Source organism: Balearica regulorum, chromosome 5, assembly GCF_011004875.1.
Source record: "Balearica regulorum gibbericeps isolate bBalReg1 chromosome 5, bBalReg1.pri, whole genome shotgun sequence".
NCBI lineage: Eukaryota > Metazoa > Chordata > Aves > Gruiformes > Gruidae > Balearica > Balearica regulorum.
This window is the reverse complement of record NC_046188.1, coordinates 29039270-29058867: the sequence shown is the minus strand read 5'-3', so window position 1 is coordinate 29058867 and position 19598 is coordinate 29039270. Positions and strand designations below refer to the sequence as shown.

Below are 19598 nucleotides of genomic sequence, written 5' to 3'. Positions count from 1 at the left end.
CATGGGGGTTATTAGCTCCCAGTTATCTCCCTGGCACGTGAGTGAGGATGACAAAAAAAAAAGCACCCACAATCCATTAAGAACTGGGAATGAGTGCATACGGGGACTGTAGTCTCCCTGTATATTTTCTCACTGAAAATCCACAGCTCCAAGGACGTGACACACCCTAAGGTTTTAGTATCATTGCTGGCCAATATAATAACCAGATTCATCAAATTGTATGTCTGCCCTGCAAACACAGCACTCGCAAGTAGTTGTGCTTAATTTCTCTCATGTATGTTCTTGGCATAGGCACTTCCAGCATCCTTCCCATTGCAGCAGGGTATATCCTGACCCAATGGGAGAGGGCTTGGTTATTCAGTCCTCATCCATGCAGGTGATGATAGGCTCAGGAATGAGATAGCCCAATAAATTAATAAATTAAACAAAGCAAAAGTCAGTGTTTGAACCTCAGCTTCCACTATTATGATGAGAGCCAGCATCCTGCCAGAGCCCCAAGAGAATCCCTGCTTCCAGATATCTGGCTGCGGGGTTCAGGGTCCCTTTGGTGGCTGTGGGGAGAGGCTGCCAGGCAGCTGACCCCCCTTCCCAAGAGAGATGCTTTGAGCCAAGCCTCTACCATTTGCCTCCCACCTGAGTTTGACCATCCCAGGGCTGTGTCTGACCCTGGTTCTGATCCTGGCCCCCCCCTCTGCAGGCTGACATCTCAGCCTGGCCATATCCCTGTCCCCAGTGCTCCCCAGCCTGCCCTGGTCCCTGCCTGGGGGTGGTGGGATGGTTCTGCTCTGGGAGAGCCCCGACTGCTCACAGCACGCTGATGCACAACGTGGTCACACTGCTGACATTTCTAATGAGGCACGGATGCAGCAAGTAAGATCAAGGACATTAGTTGTCCATGTATGGTGCACTTCCACACTGCCATGCAGAGAGAAGAGCTGGGACACAACAAGGGGGCTCAGAGTCAGCCACCCCACCAATAATTTTTTTTTGGATTAGCAAAATCAACCATCTTGTGCCTCAGCAGTTTGCATTTTTAGCAAACTTCTGGGTAGATTCGGAAAGACAGAAGCATTAGTATGTGACTTGTGCTAATACAGGTATATCTGATGCCACCACACACAACAGCAGACAGACCATGATTGGAATAGTACAGCCCAGTGTTCAGATTTCAAAAGAAAATGTAAAAAAATTTGAAAAGTTCCTAAAGAGAATGATAGGAATGGCAGAAAACCTGCTTTACAGGGAGCCTGAGGAGACTCTATTACTTCACAGGGAGAAAAGTCTTTGATTTGGTATACAAACACACAAAACAATCCAATGGCTAGAAGCCAAAGCTTCAATTTCAGATTAGCAATAAGGGGCACAGCAAGGGGAATAACTTACCTAATGCAAAAACAAATTTTCCAGCATTTGAAGTACATAAATCAACATTAGAAACTTCCCAATGTCCTATGTCTTGACCCAAGCTAGGGACTAAACTATGAAGCGCCACTGTGAAAGTTTGATGGTTTCTGCTACACCTGTGGGCAGAGAAGATACTTCCAATGGGCTGCTCCAGATGTCAATCTACAGCTATTAAACAATTATTTTTTTCCCAGGAGTTTGACAGTAAAAGGTTTTTTTACTCTTTTATAAGAGTAAATATCTTTTACCAAATTGGGGTAAAGATGTTGTAAAGTACAATGCCCTTGATCTTAGTTTAAGGAAGAAAACAGAAGAGAAGGGCAATGGGAGGTGATCCTTCCCCTCTACTCAGCACTGATGAGGCCACACCTGGAGTACTGCATCCAGTTTTGGGCTCCCTGGAGAGACATGGACATACTGGAGACAGTCCAACAAAGGGCCATGAAGATGTTGATGGGACTGGAGCATCTCTTCTATGAGGAAAGGCTTAGAGAGCTGGGGCTGTTTAGCCTGAAGAAGAGAAGGCTCAGGGGGATCTCATTAATGTATACAAATACCTGAAGGGAGGGTGCAAAGAGGACAGAATGAAGGTCTTTTCAGTGGTGCCCAGTGACAGAACCAGAGACAATGGACACAAACTGAAACACAGGAGCATCCATCTGAACATCAGGAAACACTTTCTTACTGTGAGGGTGACTGAGCACTGGCACAGAGAGGTTGTGGAGTCTCCATTCTGGGAGATACTCAAAACTGTCTGGACATGATCCTGGACAACCTGCTCTAGGTGGCCCTGCTTGAGCAGGGGGCTGGACCAGATGACCTCCAGAGGTCTCTTCCAATCTCAACTGTTCTGTGGTTCTGAGAACAGACAAGACTGAGCGGGTCATGAAGCAGTGAGCAGTGAAGCAAACTCTTAGTAGCCACCAATATTGCTTGCGTATATTTTTAAAAATTATACTGCATGTCTACTTTTTACTTGTATCACACATTTCCCCCCCCCGCCCCAGTCTGTGGAGCTAGACTTTGCTCTGAGTTTTATCAGTAGAGTCTGAAACCAGATCACTCCAAACAACCTGTGTCCTTCCGTTAATCAAAGATCCACCTTTTGATACAGTGGCATTTGGCCCTGGGGACAGACTGAAATGGAGCCTATGTGAAATGTCCAGCCAGTCTTGGCCAAACCTCTTTCCAGAGAAAAAGTACCGACACCTTAAAATGGATGAAAACATTTAATGTAAAACATCAGACCCCATTCTAACACTAAAAGGGTTAAGCCTTCTATTCTGTTAAATTAACAAAAGTGCTGTTACTATTTCCTCCTTGCTTGCCAGTGTGGTTTCCTCTGCAGTAACATCTGTGACACCACAAAATTGTTCAAGACCTAGTTAGTGATGTTAGATGAGAGTGTTAGTTCACCAGGCAGTTTGGGGAATAATGTAACTTTTTTATATATATATATATAAAAATATATATATGTGTATGTTTGTTAAGCATCTTGAATCTTCCTCATGTCCCCACAAATCTTGTGTGGTAGGAGCCCTGGAATGCAAAAATCATCTAGGGAATTCCTCATCGCTAAGTTTAGTGCTAAAGAGCTAATGGCTTCAGTATGTTGTATTGTTTAGATGTGAGGTTAAATTCAGAGATCAGAGTCAGTTTCTTTTCTGGAAAACCAGTCTAAATACAGTTAGGGTGTGCAAGTTCCATTTCTTACTGCCCTGCATTGGACCCTGGAGGCAGGACCCTGGAAAGTGCAGAACAATTTGTTTAGCAGAGTAGTAGCTTGGGTAAGAAAGAAAAAGGCATTAACTCAGTTTTCCACTTCTAATTCTCCAGTTGCTAAATTATTATCTGTCACTAGAAGAAGGAGCAGTGTTAAAAATTCTGAATTCTTCAGACAAACAGAGCTTATGTGTAAATTTAATTCCCTCATCTTCAAAGGAGCCAGCTTATGTAAACTGGCTTATATAACTCAAAAGGTGCAAAGGATCTAGATCACTGTAGTTCCCTAAAATGAAATATGCTCCACTTTAGTTTTATAAATTGTTATATCTAGAATTTACTTTCAAACCCATGTTAATGGCTCTCTGTCTTTGTTCAACCCTTTTTAACCTCCAGACATATTTTCAATGGATAAGAAATTGTCTTTTGGTCATATTCTCATGTCACTGAAGTGACTGGTGAGTTTGGGTAGAATTCTGTGCCTTTAGAATACAAGAGATGAAATCTGCTGTTAATGGCTACAGCTGTGCCTAGAAAGACTGTGAAGTAAAACCAGAGTTGTGCGATCTGCTAGACTTTAAAAAAAAGGTAATTACTGTCACTGGAAATAGCTGGCCACCACTGGGAAATAGAATGTAAAATAATTATTTTTTAGCTGTATTTATGCAATCAGGACAAAAGACAGTTAATAATAAAGAAAAAAGATTACTCAAATACAGTCTTCTGTGGCCTCTGTCAGATTCCAGTAATGAAATAAGTTTATCAACAAATATTGTAAAGTCGGCAAAAGATATAAACCCATATCTCCATCTGCTTTCTTTTACCAAACCTTGGTAAACTCACCAGAATGGTGAAATACAATGATGTGAAGGTAATCTGGGAGTTAAAGAAAGTGGTTCCCATAATACAACAGCACCAATTACTCCACACCTTTGCCAAACCAGCTGGTATTTTAGATGTCTTCTCTTGGGTAATCTGAGAAGGTTCACTAAACCTGTAGTACAAACATTGTTTTCTGTTCTCTCTTGCCAGGTCTTGCGATGCCTTATGCGTACTTAGCATAAACTTTGAGTATGCTAATGAACACCAGTGTAAAGGGGTAGGTAACACTTTCAAAAATAGCATTCTGTCCTCTGAACTCCAGACAGATTCCTGTCCATAACATCCTCCAATACAATAGTCTCCTTTGTACAAAACCCAGTTGTCAGTGTCAGCTGAAAAGCTTAAATATTGAAGTCGCTGAGGCTGATGCAGATCTTGCCTTCTTGCTTTATCCCAGCTCCTTAGAGGAGGAGGAGGAGGGAGCGACTGTATCCTCTGGTTTGAGATGGCTGCAGTGCAGCACTCCAGTGCACCCAGCACCCAGCATCCTGCTGCTGCTCACGACTGGCAGCAATCTGCTCAAAAGTTTTGTAATACAAAAATTTAGGCAGACTTTGTGATTCCCATAGGTTATTTATGATTTTGCATTTGTAAGTCACCCAACGTTATTTTGGGCAACGGAAAGCAGGCTCCATACGCACCTGCTCCATCGCTGTCCTCAGCTCCTGCCATAGCCCCTGTGGTCCAGGGCAGCTCCTGCAGGTCCCAGGGCTGGGATCCAGATTGACTCATCATCCAGCTGGACTGGGCAGTAAACAGAGAAGGGATTTTACTCCCATATCCCAAGTTCTGCACTGGGCACTCAGCCATGGTTAAGAACTGGGCTAAGAGATACCATTAATAACTGCAGATTTTGACAGAGTCGAAGCAGTTTTTTATTGACTAAAAAATAAACCAAACCCAAAAAAATTAAAAAACCCCCACTCTTATGTAACATTTCTCCATGCCAAACAAAAGGAACTGTATGGTAGAGAGAATTTTCATGGTGATTCGATAGTAGAACGTAAGCTTTCCGCAAGTCATTTTTAAAGTCCTATGTTTTTCAAGCTGGTGGTATGTTTGTAAAAGTTGTATAGCATGGATTTAATATTATACATAGAACTGAAAGATCAGTATATATGAGAAAGACAAGTTTTCCTACCTATGCTGTTTAATTTATGCTGAGAATGGTTACAGATAAGTAAGGAAGTTGAAAATAAAATAATGTAGATCTTCCAATCTAAAAACACCTGCCTTATCTTTCCTTTCTCTAAGTAGATTTAGATAGACATAGTGCAGAATGTGAACCCATATTGACGGATAAGCAGAAGGATAATATGGCAGTGAAACTGGTAACTTAAGCATTTCTAAAGAGATTATCTACTATTTAATGCAGGATACTTTTAACAATCAAAGAAAAATCTATGCAAGTTCATTTTGCTAAAGATACTGTCATTTTCTACTAGCAAGACATACTATATTTTGCTATGTTATGGCTACTTCTATCATTCTGTACAAAAAATCACCTACAGAATTGTCCATTTCTTTTTGTGGTAAGGACAAAATAAGCTTTCCACATGAAATTAAGCTAGATTAAGACTGCATATTTTAAAAAAACATTCCTTTCTGATATTATCTGAAAACAGCAGCAGGCTGCACCAACCATTACCATTTTTTTTAAATTTAAAATATCATATGTATAGCAAAGGTAGCTGACAATACTAGTTTAAATCAGTTATGTTATATATCGAAATGGGAAGCCAGAAATACATAAAGGAACAGAAAACTAAAACAGAAAATCCATAAACTGCATTCTAACATGACAAGAAAAGATTAGGTTTTACGATGACAAAGACCAAGCAGAATATGAATACTAGCAACTTCTTTAGTAAATGTGCACTACGAATGAAGAGCTTTAGGCATAACACAAAAGTTGCTTTGTAATGAAAAAATTTCTTTCACCCCAAGGTGAAACTGATGCTGAAATACATTTCTATGAAGAATACTGTGGTTCTTGTAAAAACTGAGATAACTGTAATGACTCTTTAATTATTAGCTGAGACTTACGACAAAATATGTCTGCACCCAGTGTTGCTAATAGCACCAGGTTGATGTAGGTCTTTGTTCCTTCCACACAACTCAAGTCACATGAGGATAACATTGACCTTATTTCAAGGAAGAATTATTCATGTCACTTCTTTTACTTATAGAGGTTGTTCACCCAGTCATGCCTGACTGAAATAGAAAGGATGGATTTACAAATTCAGTGCCAGACACACTGAGTCGACAAAGTACTTTATTTAATCTGTAAAATTAGTTCCAGAGCTACAAAAGGCAGAGGGAGAGACAGATCCAGCACACCCGCTGGAAGAACTCTGATATCATTTAGGACCTCAAGCAGTCACCTGTCAACTTCTATAGTCTCTCCTCTGCAGACTTGTTCTCTCCATCCCTAATATAGTCCATATACTTGTCTAGTCACACTGCTCCATTAGTATTTTTCTTTTCTTTCTGCTTCCACTCTCATTTCTGCACTGCCATCTCTCACACAGGTCAGCCTCTCAGCTCTCTCAGGTCCTTATTTTTCTCCCTCAACAGAATCTCTGAACACTGACAATCTTGAAGGTGCCTTCCTAGGACTGCTCTCTGAAAAGTACACTTATTCCCCAGTCACCAATCCTCCTCTTTTGTTTAAATTCCAAGGAAAGGAGATAGAAACTCTGATGTGTCAAGGTGATGAAGGAAAGCTATGTTTAATCAGAGAATTAAATTCAGGATAGCTACAGTCTTCACAAAAGCACATCCTTCATGTCTTCCAGGTCCCTGTTCCCTCTTCCTTAAGTCCATTCGTACTGCTACTTGGAACTTAGCCAGGGCAAGTACTTGTAAAACAAATCATCTGAATTATAGAGTCCAAATCTTTTCAGTCCTAAGTGTCAAATGAAAGATATCCCTGTCTAGAACGTAATGCTCCTTACACTTGGGACACAGGTCTTGTGATAACTCAGGCTATTCTCTCCCAAATCCCTGTTTGAATCCAGCCCTAAGAGACAAAATTATATTAACCTACTTTCATTCTGAGTAAGAGTATCCATGCAGGAGGATAAATACTGTACAACCACTGCACTTGGAGCATCATTCAGTTAAACATTCCTATAGCAGGAGCTTTAATGGATTTTCCATGCAGGTACTAGTCCAGTCAAGCCCTCTTCAGCATTGAAGTTGTGCCTTATATCATAAGACACCTTATTTTGCAGATTCATTTTCTGTGTTGTCCACTTTCTGTAAGATATGCTAAGGGGGATAACCAGTAGTCTTAAGGTTTATTAAGTGACTCATAAAGGTTAGCAAATGACAAGAAATGCTTATGATGCCATACACCATTTCCTGCATGGACATTACAGCAGCCAGTGCTTCTACTCACATGATAGTTCAATGTGACTGCTGTTTTCTGCAAAGATACATAAGCAATAGTAGGTAATAACTACCCCATACCAAGCTTATTTTGTAGAGCCTGAGCACCCAAGCAACGAAGGAATTAGCAATGCTGCTTTTATAGTCCACATTCATGTTGGTATGGTAAGTAGCTAAACAGACAAAATGGCAGTATTTCACTCAAGTATCTTCCTATTTTCTCTCTTTTATATAAGTGCATCCATTTCCGTGTTTATTCCATTATTGTTCACTAATACAGGAAATAATCGTGAGACTGAGATTTTCTTTCCAATAGACCTCTGCATCATTGACTTTATCTTTGCTGCAGTTATGCTAACAAAAACAAGTATTTGAGCTATGAATGGTCTTGTCACAGCCATTATCTTTCTCCTGATGGCCGAGTTCAACACAAACTATTTACATGTAGCTTTTGGAATCACAGAAATAAGGGCAGGAAAGGACCTCAGGAGGTCACCCATTGCCTCTCCCTGCTGCAAGGCAGAGCCGAACAGCAAAACCACACCTAAACAAATCTGAGTTCTCCCTAGCTGTTAACACCTGACCCCTGTCCACACAATAGCTGCTGGTGGCTGTTTACCTCAGCTTCAAGATCCAATCTATTTATAGATGCTGTGGCTTTTAATAGATGATGTGATCCATACCATGCATTGCTTGTATAGCTCTTTTCATTCCATGCTCTCACTGTCGCCTTTCACAATGCTCCATGTCCTCTGCAGGTCTGAAAATCTACCCGTTGCAATAGAAAGAAGGGCATTTCCCACTGTCCCTCTACCCAACGCTATGATCTGCAAATAGTTTACATCAGCCTCTGTGTTCTCTGATAAATCCTCTGCTTTCACAACCCTGAGCAGTTATAAATAGCAACACATGATATCGTGTCTTGAAAAAGCCACAAAACTTCCCAAGAAACGGATTGCCCAACTGAAAACGCAGGGAAAAGGGCAAAACTAACCATAATGTCCCAGGTAAGCAAAACATCTGAGACTTTGTTTCCTGCTTTCTTTCATTTGCAAAGCACTCAGACACAAGCGTCATTTCTAAAATGATGAAGTTTGCTGAGGCTGCACAGAGCTTTCCTTGAAAATACTTTTGCACAGTGAGAACTCCACTGGGAGAATGTGGCTTGGATAATGAAGTGGTCTCAAAGCTGGTGGTCTGTGTTCAAGCAACACGTTACTTATCCATATGTTGGTTTGTTGGGGTTTTTTTCCTGAGGCATTCATCATCTTCATACTGCCAGGTATCGTTAAAATTGCTATGGAAAGGCAGTATGTAATTGTAGGAACTGTGTGCAACTAAATAGAATTTATCCACAGCAAAACATGCATCACAGGAGCAAATTCTACTCACTGAGCAGGAATTTTGCCAAGGAGTCTGGGATTTCATCATTGAGACTGCCCCTCCCTTCAGAGTTACAGATGAGGTAGAAAAGTATTACCAGCTTCGCTTCAGAAGGGGAACATCAGACAATGAGCAAATTGCTCTATCACCTTTGCTGGGTGGGTCTCAGTAACAATCCCAGCTCATTGCCCTAGAAACCTTGTCTTTGTGCCTTTTCTGACAGAATAGCGTTAGCAAATTCTACACTTTAAAAACCTTGTGTGGAATTTTGTGTTAGGGTTTTTTTTTTTTTCGCCTCTACGTGGGAGTTATCTGGTGCGATGTGCTTACACACTATAATCAACAGTGAACCCTAACTAGGGTAATCCCAGGGAGAAGAGCCTGGCCATGTGGAACAGATTTAGAATAAGAAGAATGGGCACAGATCTGAAGTGTAGTGACATATTTCAAGTGCTCCAAATACACAGGATCTTTTAACCTATTAGAAATGAAGAGCTTCAATCCACTGTGTAGTAAGAAAAAATTAAACCATAGAACCATAGAATCAGGTTGGAAAAGACCTTTAAGATCACCAAGTCCAACTGTAAACCTGACACTGCCATGTCCACCACTAAACCATACTAACCCTGCTCATAAAGGAAAGCCTCATAGCCACCTTGACAGAACGTGTACCCAAGTGCCCTCAAACTTGTACACCCTCTCTCTGTATAGAACATGCCTCACAACAAATGTCAGGGGTTAAGAATGAGAAGTAGGGTTTGATTTACACTATACAAGTAGAAACTTAGAAAGATTCAATGACCAAAATATTAATTTCCAGATGTAAGTCCCAGGCAAAAATTCCAGAACTATAGTCCACTCCCGTCTCAGGATGGTGGCCTCTGATATGTTGTGTTATAATATGGCCCAGGGTAGGACAGCATAGTAGATTCACTGGAGAAAAACAGTTTTGTTCCCATCTGGGTCTGAAAAATCTAGAGCCTGATCTCGGGAACAGTGACTGAAATAACTGACTCACACATCTATGGACAAAGTTACCCTGTGTTTTTAGCACCAAGTCTAAAATTTGATGTGTCAAAGACAAAACTGCATTGGATAATATACTGGAAACAGTTGATTCTCAGCACCCCAAGTCTAAACATTTAAGTCATGCTAAAAATATTTCCAGGGATACTCACAGATGGCAGACACATATCTAATTGCCTGTTAGTATAAGGACATGCAGACGAGCATGTTTCCAGCTCTTCATCATCAGACAGTGACTGAGACAATGTCCTAAATTCCAGTGATACAACTGGAATGGATGCAAATGTAGGACCCAATGCATATGAATCATCCCGCCAGCCAAATCCTGACTCTTCACTCCCTCTGTTCAGTTCCTTTTCAGGCAAAGTTCCCCTTTACTTTAACGTGACTACTTTCACAAGGGAAGGTTGTAAGTGTAAGAGTCATTGCACTGCTCCTAAAGATAGATCATGGCCTTGAGTCCACATTTATCAGAGCTGATAGGTAACAGATGACGTAACACAGCTGATTGAAGGTGACATTTTTGGCAAAAGAAATTAAACGTAGTGAATTAACTTTATGGATCAAAACCCAGTAAAGCACCAGAGGCCTACTGAAGAATGGATGTTTGCATTATTGAACACTAACAAGAATGTAACATACAACCTGCACAAGAATGAGCTAAATTCTTTGTTACTCAGAGAAGATCAATGGACTTCATTGGGATAGCTTCTAAGAATGGTAATTTTAGATGAATTAGAAAAGTTTAGCTGAAACCAAAAACTCTCCTTAGATTTCAAGGACCCAGAAGAGTTATGTATAGCAATCCTAAGGAGGAGTACCTAAAACAGCTAGATAAACCATCTATAACAAACGTGTACTGTCAAACTAAAAACATCCAGAAAATCTGGCCACATCATGGATTTCCAAGTCTCAAGCTTAGGAAGATGGAGACACCAATGAGCTATTTGCCCAGCTAAGCATCTGAAGAGGCTAACACCAAAAGGGGATGGAACTTGCTGGAAGTATGTTTAACAGTTGGGTTGGGAACAGAACTGTGATTTTAACTGCTGCCAGTGGAAGTCTTAATCAATGCTGTTCTTCCTTGTTCTGCAGCTATTTACTTACGTACAGGTGTGTATATACCTGTCACAGCAGTACTGCTTTTAGGAAGGGAGACTAAAGCAGTGGTTCCAGAGCGTTACAGACTCTGGTAAAAACTGAGATTTGTACAGAAAGGGATTTGTGATTTTCAGAAAGAAAGGAGGTGACAGGACAATATTTGCAGATGATGGTCAGCTTTGGAATGATATGGGCAGAAGGGACTATGAGTGTGCAATTTGGCTGAGGGTATACAGCGTGATGAACCAAGATTACACTTCTTTCCTTGGCTGTACCTGTCTCCCAGGTTGCAGACACCTTCAACACAAGGGCTTCTAGCCTTGCTCCAAGCAGGTCTCATCAATAAGGGTTTGAAATTGCCTATGGCATCCAGTGACTCATCTTATATAATGACTCAGTGTTACAAGCTGATGAAGCTTAGCCAGACTTAGCAACAGTGGAAAGTTTTTGAAATTTTTTTCTATTTTTTTTTTTTAACAAACAAGATTTTTGAGACTATCATCTATCCCTCTGCTCACAGATCCCTATTCAGAGCCCACTGACCATTCATTTCACAGATCTCACTGCAGGGTGCTTCAGTTTTGAAAATTGCTCAGTTCCCACAGTGATTCTATTCCTAGCATGTGAACAACACAGCTACAGCATTCTTCCTGGGGGACGTCCCTCAGAGTATATGATGTTTTTAAGCAAAGATGGAGACCTGAGAACCACAATCAAATGATCAGTTGCGAACTCACAAGAATGTCCTTAGGAGAAAGTATGATGCAGGAAAGCAATTTGCTGATTTTAGATCCATAACATTGATGGTATTTGTGTTGCAAGGCAAAACTCTGCATAACCAGACATTGGGTAATGTAGGTTCAGTGGAAGCTGCGCTACCTATGTCTAACCATTTACTTCACTATTACACTGCAATAATCATGTTACCAAGGGACAGGCCTCCTGGCAGTACAGGCAGGCTTTGTGTGATAGATTGCTGGTATTCATGCAGAAAAGCAAGACCACCAAACCTTTGCACTTGTCAATATTTGTACTCCAGCAGTTGGGGACTAATGGCTTAACACATTGATTCTTGTTGTCACCCTCCCCCTGTCTTCCAGGAAAAATAAGATTCAGTTTCCCAACTCAGGGGATTAGGAAAAAAAAAAAAAAAATCAAAAAATGCAGCCCAGCCCCAGCCTCCAAAATAAATATTCTTTATTCTCACAAAGTTCTTTACATCCAAACACATCCCAGGCTTTTATTAAAAACAAAAACAAAACCAAGAAAAACCCCACCCACCACCAGGAACAAACCCAGCAAGGACAGTGATGTCTATTTTAGAGGCAAAGCCTTAGCATTTTGCCTGAGTTCACAGAGCAGATTTCTGCTTGGCCTGGAACCAGAGCCCAAGACGTCCAGGCTCACATTTCAGTACCCTGTCAGCTAGGTCAGTACAACCTACCTACCACTTCCCCACCCAACTCTTGCCTGCAGGTGTTTGTATCCAACTTGCAGCCGTTTCTTGGCAGAGGTGGGAAGGCTCAAGCAGCTTGCTTAGGAGCAAAGTATCACCTCCTGCATCTCTGGGCAGCACTGCACCAACTTAGAGGAGCTGCATCTCACCGCTTCCACTTAAGTAAACGATGCAGTAAACACAAACCAAATTCATCCTGTGTATGAGCACGGTCAGCACAGACATACTTCTGCAAAACAGCCTGCCAAGGGTCAAAGACCTGCAGTTCAACTCCTTTGACTGCCAAGGTCAGGCCAGCTGGTCTTCTCACCCACTGAGCTTAGCATATATCATTACAGACCATTTTACTCCTCTTGTTTATGAAAATGGCTGGGTTTTATTAAGTAAGAACTCTTTTCTTGGCAAAACCAAACAGACCCATAATGCATTAAGCAGGCACATTTCATGCTATGCCAGGGTGGAACTCACAAATAATTAAAATTTTATTTCCTTAACAAATCTCTGAAAGCATGCAGTTTCAGTTTCACATTTTATAGCTCTCTGTTTAAAAAGAGAGAGAAAATAAAAAACAGAGGTGGGAAGGAGAAAACAAACATGGCCCAAGGAATCATTAAATTCTCTTATGCCATGAGTTTTCTGCTAAGGCTATCCACAGAAACAGAAGCAAGGGAAGGACATTGATAGTCAAGCGGTGCTTCTGCAGACTCTCCCTTTAAATATTTGGCTCTGCCAAAGCAGGAATACTGCGTGTTCCTTCAGCTCAAGGTCCCATTTCTTGGGCCTGGTACTGCCAAGAGATCCCTTGTGAAACCTCTTCCCCTGGCCCACACACAGTCCCAGAGATGGCTGACGCGTTTCTCATTACAAGGGCCCAGGTAAAATCCACAGATGGTAGAAGCCAGAACTGGAACTCAGAGCAACCATCTTCTTCGAGAGTCTCTTCAGCACTGGGCTGCAGCTGGACAGATTTTCAGCCTCCGTGTATTTGTTCATATGTAATCGCTTGCTTAATTGTCTGACGTAATTACCTTTACAAATGCCCTTACACAAGCATAAACCAAAAAGGCTGCTTAATTTTGTTAATGAAAATTTTCCTCCAATAAAAAACTGATCTTGTCTTTGTGAAAAACAAAAGAATTTTAAAACAACTAAAAAAAAGATTTGCCAATTTTTGCTGGAAATAACTGTTTCCAAGCTTAGGTAAAACAAATTTACAAATCAGTATTTTGGCTCAAATTTACCCAAAATCTGAGGGTGTTGAGAGGATCCTTTTACAGAAAATGACCAGAACACATAGGATTGTGGCTCCTTTCCTCTTCCTATTATTTTTAAAGGTTTTTCTATAGAAATCACTTAAAGATTTGCCACAAACATAATGCCTGTGAGTATATCAGCCACATCCCTCAGTGAACCACAAAGACATTACTATTCCTAACACTAGACTTATGGCTTTTATGACAGACATCTTAAACTAGAAACAGCAACATTTAGCTACAAGTCCTCTGTATGAACTGCAAAAATCTGGTCAGGTAGTGGAGCGAAACAACTAAGTTACGTGAAGTGGCAGAAAGCCGTTGGTCAGGCTCCAAGATGATAGGGTGCTTCAGTTAAAAAACAAAATACCTGACCACTTGAGCTGTTACAAGATATTGCCAAAATAAACCACAATTATTTATTCAGATGATGTTCCTTGGCTTTCCTTTCAGGAAAACTGCCAGAAAATAAATGAAGTATTCACTGAATCAACAACCCAGAAAAGACACTTAAAGAAAGGTCTGAAGTCAGGATATGCAACACGCTTCATTTAACTAAGCAATATAGTTAGAGAAAGACTTGTTTTTCTTTAGCTCGCTGAGATTGCTTTTTACCATTTAAAATTTAACAGGTTTATTTAGAATGAAAACAATTAAATAGTGCAGTAAATTTTGCCACTAACAAGAAAAGGCACCCAAAATAATCTTTTTATTTCCATTTATGAGATATTTTCCTCTCCAATTTCTCCCTTTCTTATCAGTGCTACTCGGCCAGTTTAGCCTTTAGTCATTTTGCCATGTGATTTACTATACGCAGGGCGGTCATTACCTTTTTACTGTCTGCGGTTTATTCCTTAAACACGTACCTAAGCATCTGGGTTCTGGGTGCAATAAATATGAATAAGGGGCAGTGGTTTGGGGTTCATCAGCCACCATCAGTATGGGAACACACAATGTCAAAAGCCGGGCAGCTTGAGGTTGGAGCTCTGGATGCCAACCACCACTGCCTTGCATGGGAAACATATGGGAATACTCTAAGACCAACTTGCTTTGGGCCACCTTCTGGGAGGTGGGCATCACTGGAAACCAGGTCCTTCATCCTTTGCTGTCGGGATCCACCAGCTTTGTCAGAATTCAGAAGCACAGGAGAGGCTGTGGGAAGGGCGGGATGGTGGCAGTGACAACTATGAGGAGCCAAGCGGGGAGGGTCTTTTAAAGAAAGGCACACAGTATCTGAGGATGTAAGACCTGAGAGCCCGTGACATGCCTGCTTTTAACTGCCATGTGTGTGTTGCCATACGCTTGAAGTCAAACAGTCACTGAAACAGTAAGGTAATACGCCCAGTGCCTGTACAAATAACTGCTGTAGTTGTAGTTGTTGAAATGCTTTCTGGCTAAAATCATTTAACTGATACATCTGACAGAACAACCTGTTTCTTAATGCCTAAAGCCTGACTAATGCAAACCATATGAAGACAAGTTAAATTACAATGTACCCTGTCTACAGTTTATGTGTGAGTTAAGTAGATTAGCTCATACCTACAAAAATAGTGACATAAGTCTCTTCCCCTACGTTTTTCCCGAGGAGGTATATACCTTTGGCACAATTGGTATAACCCTGTACATGATTTTCAGTAACTGGTGTCAAAAGAAACTCACAAAATTGTCTCATTAAACCTGACTAACATTTGGGTCTAAAGCACTCCAAATGAAGTGTGAGCCAAATTCTCTGTAAAAGACCTATTAACAATGAGAGAAAACATGAATAGAGAAGTTTTGAAGAACCCTAACTTGCTTTCTGTTGCTAAGGGATACACTTCCTTGGTCCACCCCATGTTCTCAGCAAGTCTGACTCACAAGAAGTCTGGCTTTCAGTAAATAATGAAAGCCCCACACTGCTGAAAACAATGTAAGAAGGGTTAAAAATAAAACCAAATCACCTAACATGCAAATGAAATATTACTTTATGCACCTGGTTCCAGACACTAGGTAGGGTGCTTTACCACTGAAATGCTCTCTATAGGCTACACAATACGCCTGGAAAATGGACGTTGAGACAGACTGGACGTTGTTCCATTTGGGAAGTGATGTTTTTACCACTCTGCTCCCCCTTCTATTGAGCCCAAACAGCCCTTGCTATTTTTGTCCCTTTTTTTTTTTTTCTTATTTTCTTTTTCTCTGCAGCAAATGCCACTGCCAAATATCTTTCTCCCACGATATCTCCCTGTCCCTCTCACTTTTCATAACCTCTACTTGTTACATGGAACGGTTTCAGAGACACAGAGGTTAAGGCCAGAACTTACCCAAGTGACTTCCACTTTTGGATGTCTCCATATGGGGTGTCTGAAACCAGTGACATCTTGGGGATGGAGATTTTAGTTCCCATGAAGTTCAGAGAAAGCTATTGGTGGTCGTACCTTCTAAAATTAGGAATTACTTCTGAAAATTTTCACTAATCCATTTTACCCTAAAGGTCACTGTGGGAGGCAAATCCAAAGTCCTAATGCTAGTTTTGGCATTTGCTGGATTCATTACAGAGGAAAGCCATAACCTCCTTTTTCCTACAAATATGCTTACCTATTTTGTGCCCATAATTGCAAGATCCTTTCCCACCAGCATGACCACTGGAATGACTGGCTCTGGATTTCCTATTGTATTTCGCTGAAACTATTCACATGAGTGAAGATATTCATGAGTTTAGAGACTGCCCTTAACCAACCAATTGAAAATAACTTCAATTATGGAGGCTATGTCCTCCAAAATGCACAAAATGTATGCATTTTAAAACCAATATAGAACATATAACTACATTATTTCCTATATTATTATCTTCATAACTCTGTAGATTAGTAATCAAAACATACAAATTGAAAATCTGAGACAATTATACAAAAGAAGCAAGCCATTGTAATAAGTGAGGAAAAAAAATGCCGAGTAGAATTTTTACCATTTGTTTACCTGAAAAGCAGGTTAAGGGATATTTTTCCACTATTTTCAGAAGGTCGTATGCAGAGCTATTAATCCTCTGACTCACAAGTCAGTAAAAGGTCAGTGGTCTTTTCATGCACACACACTAACAATTATATTATAACAAAGTTAAAAGAAAATCCCCATTGAGGCAGGATAATAAAAAACGGAAAAGAAATATGAGTAATAGGGGAAGAAGAAAAAATTTAAAGGCGCTAACTTTAAAATGTAACATTGTTTTTGATTATTACAACACAGGTGTTACAAGAGGAAAAAAGTTAAATAACTAAGATAATTTTTTATGCAAACACAGGAACTTTATTACAAATCCCCTATCCCAACTTCTTTCCCCTTTGTTTGCCACTACACCTACTATTAAACTTCCCTCTAAAATAAATAATTGCTATGAAATCCTGTGTACTAAATCCTGTAGTCCTTGTTCAAGCAAAAATTCCCACTGACTTAAGTGGAAATTGCATTTGAGCATGGCTTTGATCAAACTTATTTTATATTCCAGATTGCTGTAAGTGGAACAGCAGGAAACTATATCAAGCAGATGGAAATTCGAGTTCAAAAACAGTCCTTCTATAATCTGCTCCTCCTAATGCACCTCACATCTGGAGGGATACCCATGCTAACCAGCATTTTGTTCATCCGAGTTAAAGCATCTCTGAAGTAATGTGTTGGTTTTGTGTGGCAAGGTTTTGGTAGCGGGGGGCTACAGGGGTGGCTTCTGTGAGAAGCTGCTAGAAGCTTCCCCTGTGTCTGATAGAGCCAATGCCAGCCGGCTCCAAGATGGACCCGCCGCTGGCCAAGGCCAAGCCAATCAGCGCCTTTGTGATAACATATTTAAGAAAGAAAAAAAACCACTTAGCGCTTTTGCAGCCAGAGAGAGGAGTGAGAAGATGTAAGAAACTCTGCAGACACCAAGGTCAGTGCAGAAGGAGGGGCAGGAGGTGCTCCAGGCGCCGGAACAGAGATCCCCCTGCAGCCCGTGGTGAAGACCATGGTGAAGCAGGCTGTCCCCCTGCAGCCCATGGAGGGAGGATGAGGGGGTGTAGCGATTCCACCTGCAGCCTGTGGAGGACCCCACGCCGGAGCAGGTGGAGACACCTGAAGGAGGCTGTGGCCCTGTGGGAAGCCCGCGCTGGAGCAAGCTCCTGGCAGGACCTGTGGACCCGTGGAGAGAGGAGCTCATGCCAGAGCAGGTTTGCTGGCAGGACTTGTGACCCTGTGGGGGACCCACGCTGGAGCAGTTTGCCCCTGAAGGTCTGCACCCCGTGGAGGAGACTCACGTTGGAGAAGGTCGTGAAGGACTGTCTCCCGTGAGAGGGACCCCATGCTGGAGTGGGGGAACGATGAGTCCTCCCCCTGAGGATGAAGAAGCGGCAGAAACACCGCGTGATGAACTGACCGTAACCCCCACTCCCTGTCCCCCTGTGCCGCTGAGGGGGGCGGAGGTTGAAGCCGGGAGTGAAGTTGAGCCCGGGAAGATGGGAGGGGTGGGGGGAGGTGTTTTAAGATTTGGTTTTATTTCTCATTCCTCTACTCTGTTTTGCTTAGTAATAAATAAGATAAATTCCCTCTCTAAGTTCGTGATGATAATTAGAGAATGATCTCTCCCTGTCCTTATCTCGACCCATAAGTTTTCTTTCATTGTACCTTTTCTCCCCTGTCTAATGAAAGAGGGGAGTGATAGAGCGGCTCTGGTGGGCACCTGGCCCTCAGCCAGGGTCAACCCACCACAAGTAAGGAGTCTTCTTATGTTTCCTTCTTTGCTGCTGTACGCAGTCAAGTGGAAAGGGATATAAGTTTACAGAACATTTTACACTACCTGCAGTTAATTTAGCCATGTTTGTTATCAAGTTTACAAATGCTAAACACTGGAGTCTTTAATGTAAGAAGAGTGCCAGTGGCTTTAGGAAAATTATGTGAGGTGTTTCTCTTTACTTTGAATCCTGATGGAAACTAGAGCAAGGTATCAGTATTGTTGGACTAGATTCTGCTTCAGCTTTCAGAACAGACTGAAGCGCTTTTCTTTTTAAAGACCTCACATCTAATGTTGTCTTACACTTCCTACCTAGACGAGTCACATTGGTACCCCCTGTGCTAAAACAAGAAAAGTAGCATCATAACTCTTAACAGCTTTACATGAAAAAATTGACCCCTGGATTAAAAGCTGTTGACTGAGGTTAACCAGTATTTTGCTTTTGGCTTAAATAGAGTCACTGGTTGACCTAGAAGCATTTGCTCCAGTTTCAAAAAGTTGAATCTAATGGTTCCTTATCTGTACATGGAGCTTGTACCATGCTGTTGCATTAATGGACGGACACCAGAGACGATCATCAACAGTGGCAGTAACCAGTTCCCTATTTTGAGGTAAATGATTCCCACATTCAAAAGATGTGATTACGGTAGCACATAAAGGCAGAGATGACTTAAGAAATTCACATCTTCTCAGTAAGCTGTGCTACGAAATTTAAAAACTCTGCATTGTGCCAAAGAGATAGGCTGAACTATATGCACACTACTAGGAAAAAGGCTGAGACATATATAAACTATGTAAGACTTTGCCCTTTCTGAGTGACTTCCATGTACATCAAGGCCTATCTTTAGATCTTAGATGTTTCATAAATCAGAAAGAGGATGACTAATCACTGGCATTATCTTTTTCCAGAAAGATCACGAGCAGCTCCTTCCATCCTAAAACAGAGTCTGAGCAACTAACCATTGTCCCTCTAAAGTTATGGTGGCTCTCTGCTGCTGAAACTGAGTTTAAGGCCACATGGTTGTGAAAACTCTCATGTATCCTTCTCCCAACCAATATGGTTTTGTTAGCCCTTGTAGTCTGAGCAATTCCCTCGCGCAGATACTTTGTACACCCACATTTCAATGTGTACTGTTCCTCACTACCTACTGCTTCGATCACCTACCCTGAAATTACAGCTGTACTGTCCTTCCCAAACCCCGAAGCATACTGTCCCCCACACACACTGAACCTCAGTGGTTGA

General features: G+C 41.4%; 1 long non-coding RNA gene across 1 annotated transcript; it reads left to right on the top strand.

The window, feature by feature from the left end:
* The first annotated feature begins 8166 nt into the window (after window positions 1–8166).
* Window positions 8167–18960, top strand: LOC142602028 (uncharacterized). Its single transcript, XR_012835654.1, has 3 exons — window positions 8167–8408; window positions 17105–17262; window positions 18811–18960. It is a non-coding gene; the product is annotated as an uncharacterized LOC142602028 (long non-coding RNA).
* The last annotated feature ends 638 nt before the right edge of the window (window positions 18961–19598 follow it).